We start from the raw sequence: 12562 nt of genomic DNA, 5'->3' as shown, positions 1-12562 counted from the left end.
TTCCAGTCCAAATCCTGTATCATTTCTGTGACACTCTCTCCTATATTTCGCGATAATACAAAACGTGCTGCCTTTCTTTGAACTTTTTCGACGTACTACGCCAGTCCTACCTGGTAAGAATCCCACACTGCGAAGCAGTATTCTAAAAGAGCACGGACAAGCGTAGTGTAGGCAGTATCCTTAGTAGGTCTGTTACATTTTCTAAGTGTCCTGCCAATAAAACGAAGTCTTTGGTTAGCCTTCCCTACAACATTCTCTGTGTGTTCCTTCCAGTAATTGTAATACCTAGGTATTTATTTGAATTTACAGCTTTTAGATTAGACTGATTTATCGTGCAGCCGAAGTTTAACGAATTCCTTTTAGCACTCATGTGGATGACTTCATACTTTTCGTTATTTAGGGTCTATTGCCACTTTTCGCACCATTCAGATATGTTTTCTAAATCGTTTTGCAGTTTGTTTTGTTCTTCTGATGATTTTATTAGTCGATAAACGACAGTGTCATGCGCAAACAACCGAAGACGGCTGCTCAGATTGTCTCCAAAATCGTTTATATAGATAAGGAACAGCAAAGGGCCTGTACCACTACCTTGGGGAACTCCAGAAATCACTTCTGTTTCATTCGATGACTTTCTGTCTATTACTACGAACTGTGACCTCTCTGACAGGAAATCACAAATCCAGCCTTCTGGAAATCCAGAAATACGGAATCGATCTGAAATCCCTTGTCAATAGCACTCAACACTTCATGTGAATAAAGAATTAGCTGTGTATCACAGGAACGATGCTTTCTAAACCCATGTTGACGCTGTGTCAATAGACCATTTTCTTCGAGGTAATTCATTATGTTCAATCACAATATATCTTCTAGAATCCAGCTGAATATCGACGTTAACGATATGGGCCTGTAATTTAGTGGATTACTCCTGCTACCTTTCTTGAATATTGGTGTGACCTGTGCAACTTTCCAGTCTTTGGATACGGATCTTTCGGCGAGCGAACGGTTGTATATGACCGTTAAGTATGGTCATTGTTGGCAACCGGAATAAAATAATAATTGAATCCTTTTACCGAGCCGGCCGGTGTGGCCAAGCGGTTCTAGGCGCTTCAGTCTGGAACCGCGCGACCGCTACGGTCGCAGATTCGAATCCTGCCCATACTAACTCACAGGAAGTTTCTACATCAATTTGGCGACAAGATAAACTACTTCTGACAGCAACAAACAACCCACCGCCAACCGTGTTTAGCCTATCCTTTCGGAACACCATTAGAAATAAGACACACTACTGTGTATTAAGAAGCATGTGAAACTGTAGTAAACCGTAGGACTCACTAATTATTTAGGTGACGGGTTTGTTTTGTATGGTGAACATTATTATGAATAAAGAATTAAAAAAAAAAAAACGATTTCCAATGTTGCTTCTGAATACAAACAACACAATATCGGTTCTAGAAGTACAATTACATCTACATATATACTCCGCAAGCCACCGTACTTCGCGTGGCTGACAGTAGCCAGTGCCACTAATAGTCGTTTCCATCCCTATTCCCTCCCAGATAGAGCGAAGGAAAAACGACTGCCTATATGCCTCCGTATGATCCATAATTTCTCGTATCTCATCTTCGTGGTCTTCCCTCGAAATGTGTGTCGTCGGCAGTAGAATCGTTCTGCAGTCAGTTTCAAATGCCGTTTCTCTAAATTTCCTTTATAGTTCCTCGAAAAGAACATCGCCTTCTCTCCAAGGATTCCCATTTGAGTTCCCAAATCATCTCAGTAACACTAGCGCACTATTCGTACTTATCAGTAATAAATCTAGCAGCCCGCCTCTGAATTGCTTCGATGTCTTCCTTTAATCCGAGCCGATGCGGATCCCAAACATCTAAGCAGTACTCAAGAACAGGTCACGCCGGCGTCCTTTATGCGGTCTCCTTTACCGACGAATCATACTTTCCCAAAATTGTCCCAATCCGTAACACAATCCGCACATGCTCATTCTATTTCATATCGCTATGCAACGTTATGCCCAGATATTTAAACAACGGCCGGCCACTGTGGCCGAGTGGGTCTAGGCCCTTCAGTCCGGAACCACGAGCCTGCTACGGTCGCAGGTTCGAATCCAGCCTCGGGCATGGACGTGTGTGATGTCCTTAGGTTAGTTAGGTTTAATTAGTTCAACGTCTAGAGGACTGATGACCTCAGATGTTAAGTCCCATAGTGCTTAGAGCCATTTAAAAACGTGATTGCGTCAAGCAGAACACTTCTAACCTTGTATCCGAACATTTCCGGTTTGTTTTTCTTACTCATCCCCATTAACTTTCATTTGTCTACATTTTAGAGCTAGTTGTCATTAGCCGCACAAACTAGAAAATTTGTCTAACTCATCCTGTATCGTCCTAAAGTCACTCATTTTCGCTAAGTTGCCGTACATCACAGCATCATCAGCAAACGACCCCAGATTGCTGCCACCTGTCCGCCAGATCATTTATGTACAGCATATAGAAAATAACAGCGATCCTATCCCGTGTTTAGATAATGGATTTCAGCTCACACAGTCGATCTTCCATCCATGTAAACGCTCTACTACTACTGAATCGTGATTTGGTTGTCAGGATGCTACTTACTTTTTTAAAGTTAGTTAACGTGAACGAAATGATTTTATGTGGACTGAAATAAAAAGAGCAATCAGGAAGTTATTAGCTTCCTTTACTAGGTAGAAATGCTTACAAATTTTCTATGCTGGTGAAGTCTAACTGCTAGATAAGAACCCGATCCTTTGCGTTGCTGGCTAATTTGTAATCTTCTGTAACCACTCTACCTATTAATGGTGTTAAGGGCTGGCCGTTCTGGGGTTCTGGCTCCAGATCTGCCTGTGCGGAAGTTGTGGTATGGAATCCTCAGTGTCGCGCCAGGCGCGGAGTCTTAGAATGATAATTTAACAGGAACATTTTTAATACATGATGTCTTCCAAACAGAACGGCAGCGGACCAGGTGCCGGTTGTGGCTAGTAGCAAGCAGCGTTCCAGATGTGATACTAACGTTTTTTAATGTGTTGTATGCTGGCACAGTGAGAAAACCCGCATAAGTGTCGTAGTTTTCTCTTTTTGCACATGGAATTCACGCCTGAGATAACTGTACTCATAACTACCTTGATCGAAGACATCTTTATTGAAGACGTCGTCAGATGTAGCTTGCTGCACAGAGATGTGTGAAATACAAGACGTTATACGATTGGAATTTTTCCCTGTGACGCAACTTGCTGTGTCGTCCCAATCATACGCAGCCAGGGCAAAAGCTCCACAGACGCAAAGATGCGAGGTGGTGCCAATGCCACAGAGACCCGCCATTTGCACGGGTTCCGCCAGCGGCACGGACGGCGCTGAGGATGGAAATGTCGTGTGGCTAGGGCCTCCCTTCGGGTAGACCGTTCGCCTGGTGCAGGTCTTTCGATTTGACGCCACTTCGGCGACCTGCGCGTCGATGGGGATGAAATGATGATGATTAGGGCAACACATCACCCAGTCCCTGAGCGGAGAGAATCTCCGACCCAGCCGGGAATCGAACCCGGGCCGTTAGGATTGACAGTCTGTCACGCTGATCACTCAGCTACCGGGGCGGACGGCGCTGAGGATGAAGATACGACTTCGCCTCGCCCAATTGCCGGCCAAGTACAATCCGCCAATTACCGGGCGACAACGGACAGAGGCCTACTCGGAAGACAGAAGAGCAGCTCTCGCCCTCTTGGTTATAGATCATCGCCCAGGGCTGACTTAGACAGGGTACGTCGTTTAGTGAACTCTTAGAAGTGAACAGGCAGTTGTAAACTGCATTCGCTATGTATTGTGAAGTTTACCTACGATTATTTGCACTTAGCCAATGAGGGCCTTTTTTGTGTTATATTCTTCGTTCTCCTATACTTTTACCTGACCCTGGCGCATAACTGTGTAATAATGGCAGGGAGAAATTGTCTTAGCGGTGGACTGCACTTTAAGCCGTTTCACGAACTCACACACTCGGCCTGCCGTAACGACAGTGACAACACAGCCTCCACAGCAGTAGCGACGAGTGTTTACAAAACTGGCGACGAGGGTTTACAAAATAACTAACACAGGTAGATCGAAAATACCTAAGAGGACGAAATTATCTAACAGCTACAGTATGAAATAAAGTGATTATAAAAAAAGTCCTACGTAAGAGAATGACTTCCCTCGACGTGTTGTAGAAAGTTACACACACTATTATTCCCAAAAACCAGCGTAATCTACGAAGTTCTGTTTAGTCTCAGACAAATCAGAAAGCTTAAGTCTGCGGTGTAGGATTCAGAACTGCTACTCGACAGAAGATTGCAGCCTCGCAGACGTCAGAGTGACGCAAATTTCTTTTCGCTCATTCCCCTTGCTCCGGGTGTATCTAGTATAGGATTAAACGCAACAGTGAGTTGCTGCTTTAGATACTTTTTTCTCTTTCAATGCGATATCTGTGTAGAGACCCCTCCGTGTTATGACGTACGCGTGTTACCCATTAAGTTTGCGGATAGATGACATATATTTCCGTCTTTTAAAATATGAAGTCAGTCGTAACACTAAAATATATTTATTTCTTATATTAATAAGGGAACAGTTATTAACATTAGTTCGTCGTCATACTCATATACATGATAAACGGAGACGGCAACTCGCTTTCTTAGCTAATTAGCAGAATAGCGAGCGTCCTATCGGAAGTTGAAATAGCTGTGATGTTCCCTGGTTGGTTCAAATGGCTCTGAGCACTATGGGACTTAACTTCTGAGGTCATCAGTCCCCTAGAACTTAGAACTACGTAAACCTAACTAACCTAAGGACATCACACACATCCATGCCCGAGGCAGGATTCGAACCTGCGACTGTAGCGGTCGCGCGGTTCCGGACTGTAGCGCCTAGAACCGCTCGGCCACTCCGGCCGGCTGTGATGTTCCCTGCAGTGACCAAGTGGAGTAACGACAACCGGCTGGAATCAACAGCGAAAGGCAGTGTTTTATGTAGCACCGACTAACAGCATCTAAGGCGATGTTGAGATATAACTTAAACTAAACAATTAGGAATGAGAAGCAATATGAAATGAAATGTGCGTGTGGCTAGGACCTCCCATCGGGTAACTTGGTCGCCTGTTGCAAGTCGTTTTGGATGATGCCATTTCGGAGACTTGCTTGTCGATTAGGATGAAATGATGGTGAAGGCAACATAACATCCAGTCCCCAAGCGGGAATCGAACCCAGGCCCCTAGCATGGCATTCTGCCGCGCTGGCCACTTTTTTCTTTGCCTGACCACAAAAAATAAAGAGTAGTGGCGGGGAGGGTAAGAGGCCGAAGCGGGTAGAGATCACAACCCGAGGCCTGGCTACGACGTCCCCAACCCCCACCGGCTACCAATGATGTGACGGGAAACGAATTAGGTCAAAAATTAAGCGTGTTACCAATGCGCTATTTTTACACACCACCCAGCTGTGGACGCAGACTTCAGCAACAAAGAAAATTACTTTCTGTATGTGGAGAGCACATTAAATATGACGTAACTTGCCATTCTCAGTCGCGCCACAAATTCATCCTCTGATGGCTTGGTCTTTCTCTAACCCGTAGAAGCCAGACTCAGGCACGCCGTGCGAAGCGTCAGGCGTCCACAGTGTGCTACACGCCTGTGGTCCAGGGCTCGGACCTTCTCGGCATTTCTCAGTACAGCGCAACATTTCACTCAGCAGTGCGATGCGACACTGTGTTTTCCGTCATTTGGTATATAATATTTCGGTCGGTGCGAATTTCTTCTGTTCGGCAGTATTGTAGTGACAACGCTGTTTTCCCTCGCTCTTTACTCGTGATGTTCAAAAGCACAGCGGCTTTTTGCACAAAAAGAGGCTGTCTACCGAACTGTCATCACAAGCCTTTAAAATGAATGAGAATCATAGTTCTCTTTCGAAGAGAAGGATAAGAATTCTTATTATCTGTTACGCAGTCACATAATCGACGGATATCGCATATTTGCTATAGAGCGGCATTGCAACACCACGGGAAAAAATTTAAAGCTTTATTTGGCGATGAAAGATCAAAGAATTACAAAGATTAACAGATGATTTGTGCAGGATTCACTGGTTTGTACATTAAAATTTACTTTGTGATAAATTTGCAGGCAAGGAGCACGTAATGAAATTGATGCTCCGAATTGTAAATTTCCTAAAGTAGTAAGCGTTATTAAACCTCCAGTTTGAACAGTTTTCGTTGGAATTTAACGAGGATTGTGGAGACAGTATACTGTATATTACTGAAAGGCAGCCAGCAGTTACGGATCCCATTCATATTCCAAGCAGTACACAATCTGCACCCTAATGACGCCGTACAGAGAAGAGTTTTTTCTAATTTTATGACTATCATCAATCGTGATGAGGGTGTGTCACGACCCATGATCAGTGACCCAAATCTCGGAGAATCAGTAGAACCCTGCGTCGTTACCAAAATCAATCAAAATAACGCAAACCAGTGTTTTGTACTGGATCGAAACGAAACGTGCTTCCTCTATTGCTATTTGCCTGGAGAACTTTCATAGAGACATGCTGGAATGTTTCTTAATGCCACAATCCACAGCGGAGAAGGAACAACAGGATTTCATTGTCCAGAATACAGGACTCCACCATAATGACATACGAAGATCCTGGAGAACCTAAATTTAAGATTGCCAATTAAATGAATCGGTCAGTCATTACCTCCACCCCTTCACCGGGTGTAATTTCTTTCTGCTGTACCTTGTCAGACACGTGATTTACGCTGCCTCATTTTCACCGTCGTTCGTAAACTGATTCGAATCAGCTGCACTGTTTAGGTTTCTGAAGGGGTAATTACTTATTATCTCCATCTGCGTGTGTATTGCTAGCTTACGCACTTACCGCTGACTCTGACAAGCACATATTTCCTTAGGATGCTGGCAGACTGAAGCACTAAAGTTATTTCGAATCTTGAGAGCTTCGAACGTAAAAAGCTTTATCGCTTTACTTCAAAGCAAGCTGTAACCCGCAGATGGGTTTAGAGGCTTCTGTCGGCTAATCTCCAGTCTCGGTTCGTCAGACGTCACAGCTGCTCCTAGTACCCAAAGACAAGTTCGTTTCCGGCAACACGTGTACGCGTGCACTGTAAAGGCTATCCTTCACAACCTTGCTCCTAACTACGCTCGACGACTGCTGCCTTCTACGACCCATTAAAAACAAATGAAAGAAGATAGATGCACTGCACCGAAACGCTTCTAGTTAACGCTCCATCCATTTCCTGAAACTTCGTCGGCATTGCGTTTAAGGCTGTACCAGGCATGAAGAGGAAATAGCTCTTATTGTATCTGTTTCAGATCTGAAGTCTTCATTACGGTTTACCAAAAAATGTCACACATTAATTAGCTATTGCATATTCCTAATCAAACGTAGCACTATCGTGCGACACCACGTTAAAATAATTATCAATTGGAATTACTGCATGACCCAGCTAGTAATCTGAGTGGATAGGTGCCTTCTTTCGCACATAATGATAAAAATTTGAACCATAAGAAACATATTTTTAGATTCTCAAATAATTAAGTGCTTCTTGCATAAGCTTGTGCTTCTTGCATAATTGCTAGTTTCTGAAAAAGGTAGTCAACATAATTTCTTGTCCAGCATATGAAGCTTCTTTATGCAGGTTCCACAACTGTAGTATTGATTCTGAATTGCCATTTTATTTTAAAAACTACGAGCGATTTCGGCCTCTCAGGCCATTTGTCCAGTGGTATGTCAGGCGTCCTGAAGGAACACGAAACGAGTCGTTTCTAAAATGAAAAGAAAAGTGCAACTGGTGCTGACATTTTAGGCAAAATCTTAACATATTCTGTATATTTCCACTTATTAATGCATTTGATATCAAATATGCAGTGTAAATACATATAACCACACTAAAAGAGCTAACCAATACAAAATATGACCTCCTTACAGGCACAAAGACTCATTATCAAACTTTATTATTATTTTCCCAAGTTCTCTGGGGTAAATACCATTCTTTTGTCTGTTAAAACATTTTACAAGCTACAGAAGTTTCTCTCCTGTACACATGTTGTTAGATGGCAGAACTCCATTACGACGATGTCACTATGCCAATAGCTCTCCTAATGTTTTTCTAGTTTCCTCATCAGGAAACAACAGCAAGGGATAAGAAGGATCATGGTGTGTACTCATTGTTTATGCTTGATGACCTAATTCAATATGTTGAAAAAGCTGCTTCCGCAACCATTGAGGGAATAGCGAGAAAACAGCTGTAGACTATGGCGCATGTTGTAACCAACGATACTGTCACAATCTGCAGCATTGTCCCCAGACTGACCCTGGCCCCCTGTTTATGAGTCAACTGGAAGATTTGTACCAAAGGCTTTGATAGTTCTATGACGAGGTAGCTTGCAACTCCCTAGACCTGCACCAGTATTGAAACTTGTTGATGTAGTTGTTGTGGTCTTCAGTCCAAAGACTGGTTTGATGCAGCTCTCCAAGTTGGTCTGGCCTGTGCAGGACTCTTCATCTCTGCATAACAACAGTGTTATATCCAACGTCTATTTAAATCGCTTGCTATACAGAAACCTTGATCTCAGTCTACAATTTTTATCCCCTACATTTCCCTTTATTTCCATACTGACGATTTCTTGATGCCTCAAAACGTCTGATGTCAATCAGTCCTTTCTTATAGTCAAGCTGTGCCATAAATTCCTTGTCTCCCCAATTTGATTCAGTGCCTCTTCATTAGTTGTCTGATCTAACCATTTAAAACAAAGAATTTTTATGTAGTAACACATTGCAAAACCTTCTATTCACGTCTTTTTTGTACTTTTCGTAGCACATGTTTCATTTCCGCATAAGGCTATAATCCATACACAGCACTTCAGAATATATTTCCTAACACATAATATTTATACGCTAAGTTATCAAATATGTATTTTTTCAGAAATAATGTTATTGTTACTGCCAGTCTGCATTTTATAACCTCTCTACTTCGCCACTGTTACATATTTTGGTCCGAAATATCACAAAAGCCATTTACTACTTTTAGTCTCTCTTTTTCCAATCTAATCCTCTCAACATAGTCTGCTATGATTAAATTAAATTCCATTCCCTTGGTTTTATTAATGTTGATGTTCATGTTCTAACCTCTTTTCAAGACACTAACCTTTCTATTCAAATTATCTCTAAAGCACTGTTAATCTCTGGGGGCATTTCAGTGTCATCGGCAAACCTTAAAATTTCAGTTTCTTCTTCCTAAAATTTAATTCCACTTTCCAAATTTATCCTTGGTTTCCTTTAATTCTTTATCAATGTACAGATTAAATAACTTCGCCGTCAATCCTTGCTCAACTACCGTTTCTCCTTCGGATAATTCCTTGCTTCACTTCTGATTTCAAAAAATGGTTCAAATGGCTCTGAGCACTATGGGACTCAACTGCTGAGGTCATTAGTCCCCTAGAACTTAGAACTAGTTAAACCTAACTAACCTAAGGACATCACACACATCCATGCCCGAGGCAGGATTCGAACCTGCGACCGTAGCGGTCTTGCGGTTCCAGACTGCAGCGCCTTTAACCGCACGGCCACTTCGGCCGGCTTCTGATTTCAGGAAAAATTGTATATAACCTTTCGGTTCCTGTATTTTATCTTTGCTACTTCACAACAATAGATTGCATTCCAGACAACACTGTAAAAAGATGTCTCTAAATCTATAAATGCTGTAAATGTTGGGCAGAACTTCTTCAGTCTATCTTTTAAAATAAGTCCAAGGGTCAGTATTGCCTTGTGCATTCCTACGTTTCGACCTCTTCCAGTTTTTTCATTCTTCTATAAATAATTCCTGTTAGTATTTTGCAACAAGGAATTATTAAACTGTTGGTTCTGTAACGTTCACACATATTCGCACCTGCCTTATTTGGAATTTGAATTATGACATGCTTCTTGAAGTCTGAGGGTATTTCGCCTGTCCCCATAGAAGATGGAATAATTTTGTCATAGTTGATTCTCCACAAGATCTTAATAATTCTGAAGGAACGTCGTCTAATCTAAGTGCCTTGTATCGACATTAGTCTCTTAATGCTCTGTCAAATTATTCTCGCAGCATCACCTCATCTTCATTTACTTTCTCTTCCGTTTTCATCTTCATTTTGTTCTCTTTGTAGAGTCCTTCGATATAGTCCTTCATCTTTCAGCCTTCCCCTCCTCGCTTAGTACTGGTTTACCATCTGAGCTCTTGATATTCATACAAGTACTTGTCTCTTCACCAAAGGTCTCTTCATTTTGGCCCTATTCAGGCATGTTTCTACAGCCTTAAACTTATCCTCTTACTAATCTTGTTTAGCAGTGTTACATTTTCTGTCGCTCTAATTTTTTTGGACATCTGTAAGTCCCCTTCGCCTGCTTCATGTGCTGAATTTCTATATTTTCTCGTTTCGTTATTTAAGTTCAGTATTTCCTGTTATCCAATCCCCTTCGCCTGCTTCATGTGCTGAAATTCTATATTTTCTCGTTTCGTTATTTAAGTTCAGTATTTCCTGTGTTATCCAATGATTTCCACTAGGCCTTGTCTTTTTAAGTATGCAGTCCTTTGCTGCTTTCACTACTTCATCTTCCAGAGCTACATATTCGTCTTCTATTGTACTCCTGTCCCCTGTTTCAGTCCAACGTTGTCTAATGCTTACAGAAGAACTTTCAACACCTCTGGTTAGCATCCATGGTGTGCATGCAAAGTAGTCCCATCCGTTGTAGGTGACCTCTGTGTACAGCTGCCGAGGCTTGTGCTGCTCACGGCCTCGCCTGCAGTTCATGCAACCCGGAACACAAAGATGCTGTGCGGTAGGGGTAGCCGGGGAACGCACCGTAAGCAAACCATATTCTACAGATAGAGAGATGTTAAATGAAACACTTTTGGACGTCAAAAGGGGCAATGCATGGAGACTATAACTACTAGTGTAAGGGAATCTTATCGAAAGACCTTTCACAAATCCCAAAGAAATCCTGCTTCAGCAAACTCCCATAAAGTAGGTAAAACCATTCACATTTTGTATGAATGGAAAGATCACGCGGCGTGTTTCTCATTCATAAGTCATAGTTGAATGTTCTTTGTTTGTGAGAGGATGGTTTATGCCTCGTGTAAATGTCCTCATAGTAGAGATGGAATGCGCACGACGGTTCAATAAGTGATAGGGTAATTAAAATCCCAACACACTACGCGAAACTCCCAAAATATCTTCTTCGGAAAAAAGAATAATTTGTCAAACACTGAGAATTTAATAGATAAAGAAAACTGCAATAATATCTGTATGAGAACTATTCCTGAGGCATAGAAGAATTCGTGAAAGTGTAGTAATATTTGTGTGTTTGTGTGTGTATATGTGAATTAAGAGAGAGTGAGAGAGAGGAGTAGTTAACTAGAAACCTCTGAATGAAAAAAGGCACAGTTTAAGTTAATCATGTAAATGGTCATCATGTTGCCATTTTTCACTGAGTATGTGTCCACTAATTGTAAAACTGACGCGTCCCGTATAAGGGGCCCCAATTAAGATGAACGAACTATGCTAATAACTAGACAGGAGTCTGTTTTATAAAGGAAGACCCGAACTATAGAGTCTAATGCCCTGTCAGTTTCGCGGTCTTTAGTCTCGAAACAGATGTTTTAGTGGACAATGAGGACCAGTGCCAGGTTCTTTTAAGAAAACGTTACAGAATTCACCTTCAGTTATTTATGGTAATTATCACGGATAGCCTAAATAAAAATTGCCGAATGGATATCACAGCTCACAGAATTCCAGACACTGTGTGTGTAGAGTGTCTTAACCGTTGCAACAGATCACTTGGGTTAATTCAAAAATATTACATAGCTATCAGACTAGTGAAGATATTATCGATAATATTACAAAAAATACTTCAATTAATTACTCTCGTGTTTCTTTAAAAAGATATTTCTTGTGCTTATCTTTGGCTTGTTGCCACTGATGTGGTCTGTGCATGTACACAAATGTGCGCAATTTCTAGAAGAGAGAAAGTTGGGATCCACCGAAGGCTGGCATTGCTGCAATATAAATGGAGGTACGACGGCCGTGACTAAGATCTGTGCTCCCAGTGCGCCGCTGCCGTGTTTGCCAACTGGGCCGGGCCGCGTAAGGAGCGGCCTGCCTCTGTGCCTCGTTATGACGCTTGCCAGCCGGTGCGTCGCCGCACACCCCGATACGCGGCCGCTTGCCAGCCTCTGGCACGCTCCACAAACACGTCCAGGTGCTCTTACTCAACGTCGCCGCCATTGTTCCCTTTCTGTCTGGCCGCCGCCGATTCTGAACAGGGGAGGGAGACGCTGTAGGAAGGAGACGTATGCGAGGGAAGTGATACTAAGTGTGTCCCACTCACCAGACGATGTTTCCCGACCAACAAGAATCGAGCTACCACCATCTAATCCACCCTCGCCACTAGCCGTGTGTACACCTGAAGAGGGAGTGCCATGTGCAAGAATACTAACTTCCCATGGTTTGTAGACTGTGGCATATAGTAAAAAGGTGA

General features: G+C 42.5%; 1 protein-coding gene across 1 annotated transcript in view; it reads left to right on the top strand.

Annotated features, from left to right (window-relative positions):
• Window positions 1-12562, top strand: part of LOC126456072 (uncharacterized) — a 103973-nt gene that overhangs the window by 57323 nt on the left and 34088 nt on the right. The gene's annotated exons all lie outside the window — the stretch shown is intronic.

This window comes from Schistocerca serialis, chromosome 2 (assembly GCF_023864345.2).
Source record: "Schistocerca serialis cubense isolate TAMUIC-IGC-003099 chromosome 2, iqSchSeri2.2, whole genome shotgun sequence".
Lineage (NCBI taxonomy): Eukaryota > Metazoa > Arthropoda > Insecta > Orthoptera > Acrididae > Schistocerca > Schistocerca serialis.
Note: the sequence above shows the minus strand (reverse complement) of the source record. Positions and strands in the feature narration are given on the sequence as shown.